Here is a 10,633-nt window from a genome sequence, read left to right as displayed (position 1 = left end):
TCTAAGTGTATTGCTCTGCCTGCTGTCGCCTGCATTTGGGTCCTCATCCGTACTCACTCTTAACACAGTTTTCGCGCAATATCACCATTGAAAAACGCTGCAGTTTTCTCTCACCCATCCGATCTCTGACTCGCGCACCATAGATGACAAACGGCTTATTCCTAAATAATTTTGTTGTTTTTCCATAGAAACAAATAAAGAGTGTGTGTACTTATGCAATCTCTTCCTTTGTCGGGATGCTTCCAAACTCTTAATTCTCAACAATGTCTGATAATAATTTTACCAGAATCACCATTTTATTATTCAAGTGTTACATTAATCATTGATAGGCAGTGTTTAAAAGAAGCCAATAATGTTATATAATGTGAGAAAGTCATGTCATGTTTATCGCTTTGCACAATGGTGTCTGTGTGCACAGCAACGTAAATGGGACACATGCTCTGTGTGAGTATTGTTATATACACACATTGTGTGGAAAAAAGAAAAGGAAAAAAGGGGGTTTTCATGCGCACAGTGCATCGGGACCCCACACTCCCTGGTCTAAAGCACTTCTAAGGCTATGACCGCTGTTCCTCCTCCCGAGGCCATAACAGCTTTGCACATAACGCTGACTTTTAAAGGGAATGGCACCTTCCACGCTGATTGGGTTAATGGAGGTGACGCCCAAAACACACCCATGACTAATTCAGAGCCGTTTTACGCACAGCTGTCTTCGGGTTTAGCTCTACCCAGCTGATTGCTGCATGCCCGCGGATCAGTTAGGGGTCTTTCTCAAGGACACTTGAACCAGTCATATTGCTGGCACATTGCAGCCAGGCCTGGAATACAACCTGGGACAACCTGGGGCTCCTGCTTCCTATAGGCGGGCTCTCTAACCCTATGCTCTATGCAGCCCCTACACTGTCACTGCTAACCCATACTGGTTGTTCTGCAGAGGATGTAGACAAACGCATCTCCTTCCATACACAGTTGCCAGCCATTGCTTTTCACCATGACAGTGAGGAGTTTCACCAGTAAGAGATATGCGCATGCTGAGGGAGACGCTATCCCTCCCAGTTCGGCTCCACTGTAGGGATCACTACTGTAGTTCAACGACGGAGAACGCCGTCCCTTGCCAGCTTCCCACCTGCAAACACACCCTATAATGTGTTAGTTGGAGTGCATGCATGGGTCATGCTGGATTCAAACCCCAGTCGCACCGTTCTTGGTCAGAACATTTTACTCCTGTGGCATGCCTGCTGTCCTGATATAAATTATCAACTTGTGTGAAATTGTCCAAAATGTGACCAACAGTAGGCTATGTTATTTTTGAGGAACCTGTGTCGTGTGCACGATGCCGTGAGCACGCACACACGCACGCGCACACACGCATACACGCACGCACACACACACACACACACACACACACACACACACACACACACACACACACACACACACACACACACACACACACACACACACCTCATTCCCATCCGCACTCCATGTTATTTAATGGTGTATGAGAAACAGAATGCTGAGAATCTCATTACCGCCCCTGACACTTCCCTCAGGTTTTTTGAGTAACGACCCCCCCCCCCCCCCCCCCCCACCAACACACACACGCACGCACGCACGCACGCACGCACACAGCATTGGCACTGCATGGTGCCGATTAAAAAGCGAGCGCAGTAGAAAATGATCCCTCAGCTGAAAGTTCACCGTCAGACTTCTCTTAATTGAGTCACTGCACTACGCATCACTCCAGTGCCTGGCTGATACATGACTGCTTCCAAAGCTCCGCTCCTGGAGGTTCTCCCATGAGCGTATATTGGAAGTGCGTGGAGCAGGTCTGTCCTGACAGCCAGAGGAGATGGCAAAGGAACCATTTTAGGATGTGCTGCCTGCCAGTGCCAAATATACTGTATAGAAACATGCAAGGCCCTGCCATACCATAGATTGAAATAATTGTAATATTTCCCACAAAGTGCATTCCTTTCCACTTCCTTCCCCCCCCCCCAAACCCCCCCCCGAAGTCGAAAGCACAACATTTAATGAGCAGGAATGAGGAGTGAATGAGGAGTGACTGACTGAGTGAGTGAGTGCTTGTTCAGTCAGATAACTCACGAATAGAATGAACAAATATTCATTATTATAGAATGTGTGCAACTGTGCATATAATATTTTATCTTGGTGTTCGGCTCTGCTACATTTGACTCCCTGCTCGGCACAATTATACAACCATCATTAACCATTAGGAGCAGGGAGATAGATAGCCGTGGGAAGATATTTACAGTAGGAGGTGCTGAATGTTCAGCACGCACGCAGCGTGCACGTTAGCGCACGCCGCATGTATCTGCACGCACCTCGTGCACGCGCATTTTCGCGCATTTTCACGCAGAAAGGTGGCTTAAACTTTCCCTCTCCACACGCATGAGCAAAATACTGTGATAAAGCATATTTATTAGGCGTAGTAACAGAAATCTGTTCTGATTCAAATTATTATTATTTTCCCCCTCCTGTCCGAGGGGGGGGGCTGTGCCTGGGGGGAGGGGGTGCTCCAGCCCCCCCAACACCCCTACTTCCCTCAGCCATGGCATATACATTAACCCCCGGGTGGGTTCCCCGTGGGGAACAGGAATAGCAGAGCCCACCGGTGGTGCTGGGGTGGCGGTGGGAGCAAACAGTGCATAACAACAACAGGAACACATATGCAGAGGAAGGAACGCAGGAAGAATCCAGTCTTAGGCCTCACTCAGACCTTTAATGCATTGCTGCATGCTTGCTGTATGAATGCTGTGAGTGTCATGGCCGCCTCAATGCATTTCCAATGGAAGTCACATGGTTTGACGACTGCGCCCATCCCCCTCATACAACACAAGTGTTGTGTCAGACCATGTGACTCCCATTGGAAATGCATTGGGGCAAGCTGTGTCACACCCTTTGTATACAGCAAGCACAGAGAAATCTGCAGCGACCGTGTGAGTGAGGCCTTAGGTGAGCTTAAATACCCCGCCCAATTGGTCAGCGAATGACATGTGGGTCTTGCATATCGCTGAATGAGCCCCTCGAGTATAGCTGACTGAACTAACTCTGCAAGCTACGTATCATTTTGTTTGCATGTCTGATTATTTCTGTAATGAGCAGATGTGAGTGAGTGAGTGAGTGAGTGAGTGAGTGAGTGAGCGAGTGAGCGAGTGAGTGAGTGAGTGAGTGAGTGAGTGAGTGAGTGAGTGAGTGAGTGCTAGTTTGTTTGCATGTCTGATTATTTCTGTGGGGGGCTTTTTCAGGCAATAAATAATATGCTCTGTGAAAATAATTGCCTTGGCATCTTTCCATTTTCAAAGCGGTATTTCTGTCATGAACATAAATATCTGATATAATTTACATGCAGCCATTAATACCATCCTGCTGGCTGGTTGGCCATTACCTGACCTGACTTTAAAAGTTGTCTTTTCCCTTTTCAGTATCTTTTTTCACCACAAATGAGAGTGCCGTGAGAGAGAGAGAGAGAGAGAGAGAGAGAGAGAGTGTGTGAGTGAGAGAGTGTGTGAGTGAGAGTGAGTGAGTGCACGCGTGTGTGTGTGCGTGTGTGTGTGTGAGAGAGAGAGTTTGCGTGCATGCGTGTTTGTGTGTTTTTCTGCAGATAATTTCACAAACTACTAGGCCGACTAATGTCATATTTATTGTGCTCGCTTTATTCCAGACTATTTTGAGGTATTTGTACTTTATTTGAGTATTTCCAATTTCCAATACTTTGACTTTACTCCACTACATCTCGGATTGAAATATTGTACCTTTACTCCACTACATTTATTTGAAAACGTTAGTTGCTACTAGTTACTTTGTAGTTTTTGATTATTACTAGTACTACAAAACATTCATTAACCAGTTCAGCCATATACATTTGGGCCATTTGAAAATAGACGATCTAAACTGGCTCACAATGCGCATTGAGTACTTTCTATTTTAGGTAGCCTACATTTTGAAACCAATACTTTTGTACTTTTATTCAAGTACATTTTGAAACTTCTACATTGCAGTACTGATACTTTTACTTAAGTAAAACATGTGAGTACGTCTTCCACCACTGGCTATTGAGCATCGCAGTCCCGCCCTCTGCGAGTTCACCAGAAGAGCATTTACTATTCACTTGTCCATAGACGTTTCAGAAAGTATTTATTTAAAGACCTTTAAGCCTCGGACAAAGCCAACTCGGCAACTGACATATGACAATAAACAAAACGTTTTGGGCCGAACTGAAAATTATACAGAAGAAAACATCAGACCAGTCTGAAGTGAGTGGTGCTGTACTCTAGTCTTGCTGTAGTACTGTACTGTACTGTACTGTACTGTACTGTACTGTACTGTACTGTACTGTACTGTACTGTACTGTACTGTACTGTACTGTACTGTACTGTACTGTACAAGCCCCCTGACCTCTGTGTGTGTGTGTGTGTGTGTGTGTGTGTGTGTGCATGCGTGCGTGCGTGCGTGCGAGACAGTGCCATCCAGTGGTATTGCTGAGAAGTTTCAGCTGTCCGTGCTCAGACACAGGGACACGCATACATGGGGAGGGACACATATACATGGGGAGGGACACACATAGCTGTCTATAGGAGTGGCTAGCACCACTCAAAAAGGGAAGGGTATAACACTTTTTTTTAGAGTTTTTAAAGGTCTTCTGGTGCCCTCGTTGTTCTAAAAGAGGGCGGGACTGTGCGACCCTCTAGCAGATTTGACTTAATGTATATGCCTATGTGTTCCGAGGCCAGCATTCAATTTCATTGGCCCTCACGCCCGTCCAATCAGCAAGAGTGGGGGGTGGGGCTAATAGTGGGAGGGGGCGGGGCTAAGAGTGGGATGCATGTTCAATGGAATTTTGAATTTTGGTCTGGCAGCCATATTGCATCACTCTGCTCCAGCTTCCAAACCTGCTCTCTGCTCCTACAGAATTCTTCTCTGCTCCTGCTGAATTTGCACCAATTCCTGCATGCAACTACTGCTCTCATAAGGTACAACTTTTAAACATTTATATGTTAACCTTTGCTAGAACTACATTTAGCAAGTGCTACTTTCATTAAGCTAAGGTTTGCTAGCTAACTAACTTAGCAAGGTGCTAATTTCATTTAGATAATGTTAGCTACTGTAGCTATCAAACGTTACCATATAGTCTGCTATTTTGACTCTAGCTGTTCATCTTAAATGTGGAACTTTTCTTGCATGAATTTCAGCGTTTTAAAATCATTTTCAAACTTGGCTAGCAAGTTATTAAGGCACATTCTGCAGTCAAGGTTCAGCTGCTCTGAGAGCATTCAAAAGCTGCCCTCAGAGCAGCAAATTAACATGGTTGTAGGCCTATGTATAGCATTTAAGCTGCCCCGAGCAGCAAGTTAACATGGTTGTATGTATAGCATTTAAGCTGCCGGAAAATACAAATAATTAATTAAGAGGTGCTTGGACTGGGGTTACTCTGATGTTCAATTTGCAATATAGCCTGGTTCCCAGAGGAGAACCCATCAATCACAATGCGGATTTCATGCACAAGAGATCAGGAAACAGCTCTATAAGCAAAAACATAACGTTCTTGGGTGGTACTTCCAGTACTTCTGGTTAGGCAGTTATGCTCACCCAGCATGAATTTACCATATTAGGCAGATCAACAAGCATCGGTTTGCCTGATTGGCCAAACCAACCCATCGGCTTCGCGGATTGGCCAAGCTCCGGTAGTACGTGTGAGTTACTGTATTGTAGTGTAAATATAACTGGTAGTCCACTATACGATCACATTCATTTACAGAGCATGTACAGCTGAGTCCGGATTGATCGAAGTGTCTGAAATGTTGTGCTGGACAGTGCATCTGCAGGGACAAAGGAAAGCTTATCATGCTGCTGTGGCAGTGAAGCATAAGGTGTACTCATTTGGAGGGTACTGTCACGGTAAGAGCTATACGTACATGGATCAGATTGATGTGCATGTCTTCAACTCTGTGTCTTTGAGCTGGACAACGTTGCCCCCAGTGATAAATGGAATAGGAGAACCTGCCCTTGAGGTTGCCTCCACGCGCATGTGCCACACAGCTGTGCTGGTTGAAGATATCGTCTACGTCTGGGGGGGGATAGTGGATTTTAAGATAGTGGAGGATGCCAATTGGGTTACCATTTCGGGCAACAACTGCAATGTGCTTTATGAATTTGATGTTGCCACCCACAGATGGTTCAAGCCTAAGATCTCTGGGACCATTCCAGGGGGGCGGGCCGGCCACTCAGCCTGTGTCTTGGGGGATGTCATGTATATCTTTGGAGGATACAGCATGACGACTGGATACACTAAGGACATCTACAAGCTGAAAACAATGGTCTGGTCATTAATTAACACCAGAGGCACTCCAACACAACTTTCAGCATGTCACTCTGCAACCATCATCGGGACCAAAATGTTTGTATTTGGGGGAAGAGGGGACCAGGATGAGATCAACTACAACAACATTAGAGTCTTTGACACTGAAACCAACTGTTGGCTGAGCACGCCTCCTATGAGACTTCTCCCCGAAAGACGCAGGGGTCATTCAGCCTTTGCCTACAATGGAGAGTTGTACATATTTGGTGGTGCCAACTTTCCTAAACGCTGCTCCTTCAATGACCTGTGGAAATTCAATCCAGAGACCTTCTACTGGAAAGAGCTCCATCCCAAAGGAAAGGGCCCATATATGATAGCTAGGATGTGCTGTTGGATGTGCATGGTTGAAGATCGTATCATCTTCTTTGGAGGATACAGATATGCTCCCGATGAACTGTTCATCTTAGACTTAAGTCCTAGTCTTAGGACTTTATGCAAGCTAGGAGTTATTCAGTACAGTCTGAAGCAGTCAGGACTCCCACATGACATCAGGTGGGAACTGGCAGCCATGATTTCCAGAAGAAACAGAAAGCAAAGAAAAAGAGATGACAGCGGCGAACAAGTTCCAAGCAAAAGGAACAGAAGAAATGGAAAGACTGGGCCTGCCACCCAGACTGGCCATAAGAAGATTCAGGACATTTCCCAATAGTCTGCCTGTGTAACCACTGATGCGGTATGCCGCCATAGCCTGTTAAAACAAAGGACACATTTTTTTTATTCATCCAGGACTGCTATGACTGAATAACCCGACTCTGCCATATGGGGGCGGCATTGATTCACAAGTTCACAACACAGCCTCCATCTGGATTCTCTCCCGCAGTAGCGATGAACCAAACCAGCTGCCGTTCGGACCAATCAGCGGTAGCTACGGGCAGGATCTGCCAATCACCTGCCAAGTAGCTTGAAAAAAAAGGACCCGCCTTCTTCAGCGATTGGGTTGGAGAGATACCAGATGCAAGTAGTTTGAAACGAGTGTGAAGAAAGCTTCTGCAATCTGGCGGAGTCAGGTTAATGACAGAAGGCCACATCGGTGAACATGAAACATATATGACATGAAATATTATATGTATATATTTATTTATTTATTTTATTTTTGAGGGGCAATAACCCTTCCTATGCCCAGTTTTTTGTGTGCGTGTGAATTTTAGCTATGATTTGATTGGCTGAGCAAAGTATATATTGAGGATACAAAGTGAGGCCGGAATGTGATGATGTATGATGATAAGAGCGCCCCTCACTTCACATGAGTGTGATCTTTTTAAGTTGCATTGAGCAGTGGCTGGGCAGAGGTGATAACTACCCACCTACTTGGTCAAAACATCAGTAATATTTTTTTTAGAAAGAATCAAAATGTGATTTGTGTGTTTTGCTTTTCCGTTCCAAGACCAAAAGTAGCAACGTTTATTATCAATAGACCCAATTCCCATTAAGAAAGAGAGGGAGAATAGAAAAGGATGGCGCTTGAAGAAGAAAGAGGTGAAATGTTTTAAATTAACTGATATATTCAGAGCCCCAGCATAGATAAAGGTCAGTCACCATTGGTGAGCTTTAGTGATACTCAACCCATGTGTAATGCAATAATGCCGTGACTATTGCATTCATATGGAGTGCTACTGTACTATCTATCAAACCTCCGTATACTGTAGGTTTTCATGTTTTTGTTTTACAGGATATTAACTTATTATATAAGTCCGTCAACCAAAATTATAGTTTAAAGCACTGTCCACTGCTCTCTCACGCACGCACGCACGCACGCACACACACACACACACACACAAGCGGGAGCTTACTTCTATTTTTCTTTTTTTGAGGGGTGCTAGCCCCTCCAATGCATGGCTTTACAAAATTATCTCATGTGGCATCCAAGTCTATGGACTTTAATGTTTGTTTAGGGTACTTAATATGTACTTTTTTGCCAGGCAAGTCTATGACCTTTAATGTTTGTTTAGGGTAGTTATGATGTAGGTTTTTGCCAGCCAAGTCTATGGACTTTAATGTTTGTTTAGGGTACTAAATGACAACGTAAGATGTCATCTCGCTGATATAAATACATATTTTAATGAATTTATTTCATTTTTCACAAGAACGTCAACATGCCCCAAAAGATCTGGGCGCCCCTCACTTCACACGTGTGAGTTTTACGACATGCTTATAGGTTGTGAGTGCGTTATTGTGTGAACTACTACTCTTCATAGTGTCTCACAGTTGTCTATTTTCACACTGTAGAAGGAGAATAAGATCTGCACTCTCAGTAATAGTCTTTAGGAGTCTTTAATAATTATGCTTATGTATAGGATCCGCAGCAGACGAAAGGCCTACGCGCCACTGTGCACACTTTGCCACAGCAACTATAAAATAATGTTTGCATAACAGTTGAAGATGTGTGTGGCCTAAACAAGAAAGCAGAGATACCCACGAGTCTCGGAGCGCGAGTATGGAGTCTTTGAGGTCGAGTCTAGAGTCTTTGGGGGTTGAGTAGTGAGTAGAGTACGAGTCGATTCCCGAGTCTTTAGCCACGAGTACGAGCCGAGTCTCGGGTCTCAGTAAAAAATCACACCCGTGTTAAGTGAGGGGCGCTCTTATCATCATACATCATCATGACGTAACGTCTATTTGCTCAGACACATATGACGTAAACTTTCCATTTATTGTCAGTGGGAATTCAATCTTTGTGTAGGACAAAAATACTGATTTGCTCAGACACATATGACATAAATTCTCCATTCATTGTCAATGGGAATCTAATCTTGGTGTAGGACAAAAATAGCCGATTTGCTCGTCCACATATGATGTAAATTCTCCAATCATTGTCAATTTAATGTTTGTGTAAGACGAAAATCTAATAGCAGAATATAGGAGGGGCTTGTACCCTTGTACGAAAATCTAATAGCAGAATATAGGAGGGGCTTGTACCCTCAAAAAAATGTTTTAATTTATTTATACGACATAGCCTAAAGCTCTAAACTTGTGCCACAACCTTGCGCGTGTGTGTCCTGCAAACTAGTTATATCAACGTGTGTGTGTGTGTGTGTGTGTGTGTGTGTGTGTGTGTGTGTGTGTGTGTGTGTGTGTGCGTGTGTGCGTGTGTGCGTGTGTGCGTGTGTGCGTGCGTGCGTGCGTGCGTGCGTGCGTGCGTGCGTGCGTGTTGTGAAGGATCAACAAAGTGAATGTGTTCGCATGTTTGTGTGTCAATGATGAATTCCTGCACACAGGCAGTTAGCTTCCTTCTACAAATCTGTTTGCACAAAGCTGCCAAGCTGACATGGTGAGGAATTTACAATGGCACATTTATTGTCATATTCTCCAGTCCACATCCTCAAGAAATGTGTATGAGGAGAACTGTGGGCTTTTAATTATGAGGAGCAAAATAGCTTTGGCAAAAACAAAAATTCAATCAATGTCCACATTTTCAGCAGCTCTTTGAAGTTTATCCCTGGCTGGCTCCATTTGCCTATGACAATTGACAATGTGCTTTTTGAATTTGCTATTCCGACCCAGACGTCGGAATGCATGTGAAAGGTTTGTCTGTCCTAATCCTGCTTCTCCTCACTAGCTGGACCAATCGATCTGAGTTTGCACATTCATGAACATTGACCATTACCATATGCACGTAACTGCCAAGCCCTTTTTTCACTTTCCCGAATAATACGCTTTATTAGCGTTTTTGTGGAAAATGTTTAACTCTATGACTGCAATTTTCACCGTTACTCCGCATGTATGGCCATGTACGCATGCACATGATGAAGATTCACAGTACCTTGTGTTTTTTTTGTACCTTGTGTGCGGGCTCCATCCAGCTACTACATGTGCGCATGCATGCCTGCATGGCCTCATACATGTACATGCTTGTAAAACTCAGCACAACCATGGACCTCTACCATATTATATTACACCACTACACTATATCTTACCTTAATATTCTCATACATTATATATTATCTGACACATTGTTTTTTTTTTTTTAAGATATTTTTTTGCGGCTTACGCCTTTTATTGGTTTTTGAAGGGACAGACAGTAGGCTGACAGGAAACGGGAGAGAGATGGGGGAAGACATGCAGTAAAGGCCGTGTCGGTTACGCCACCGCCTGGGCATCTGACACATTGTTATACCATATTATATTATCTTACAACATTACGCCTACATTTATTATTATTGCTATTGCTACTACTTGAATTTGCCTGTATCTCCGCCCTGTCCCTCCTTCTTTCTATTTCTCTCCCCCGACACAGTCGAGGCAGTCAGGAAGATGGCC

The 10,633-nt window shown here is 44.3% G+C and overlaps 1 protein-coding gene across 1 annotated transcript in view; it reads left to right on the top strand.

Annotated features, from left to right (window-relative positions):
- The first annotated feature begins 4,898 nt into the window (after positions 1–4,898).
- tfpia (tissue factor pathway inhibitor a) overlaps positions 4,899–10,633 on the top strand; it is an 83,760-nt gene continuing 78,025 nt past the window's right edge. The window contains exon 1 of the mRNA XM_079518595.1: positions 4,899–4,994. The gene's annotated coding sequence lies outside the window, so the exon portion shown is untranslated. The remainder of the gene's footprint in view (positions 4,995–10,633) is intronic.

This window comes from Electrona antarctica, assembly GCF_951216825.1.
Source record: "Electrona antarctica genome assembly, chromosome: 13".
Classification (NCBI taxonomy): Eukaryota; Metazoa; Chordata; class Actinopteri; order Myctophiformes; family Myctophidae; genus Electrona; species Electrona antarctica.
Note: the sequence above shows the minus strand (reverse complement) of the source record. Positions and strands in the feature narration are given on the sequence as shown.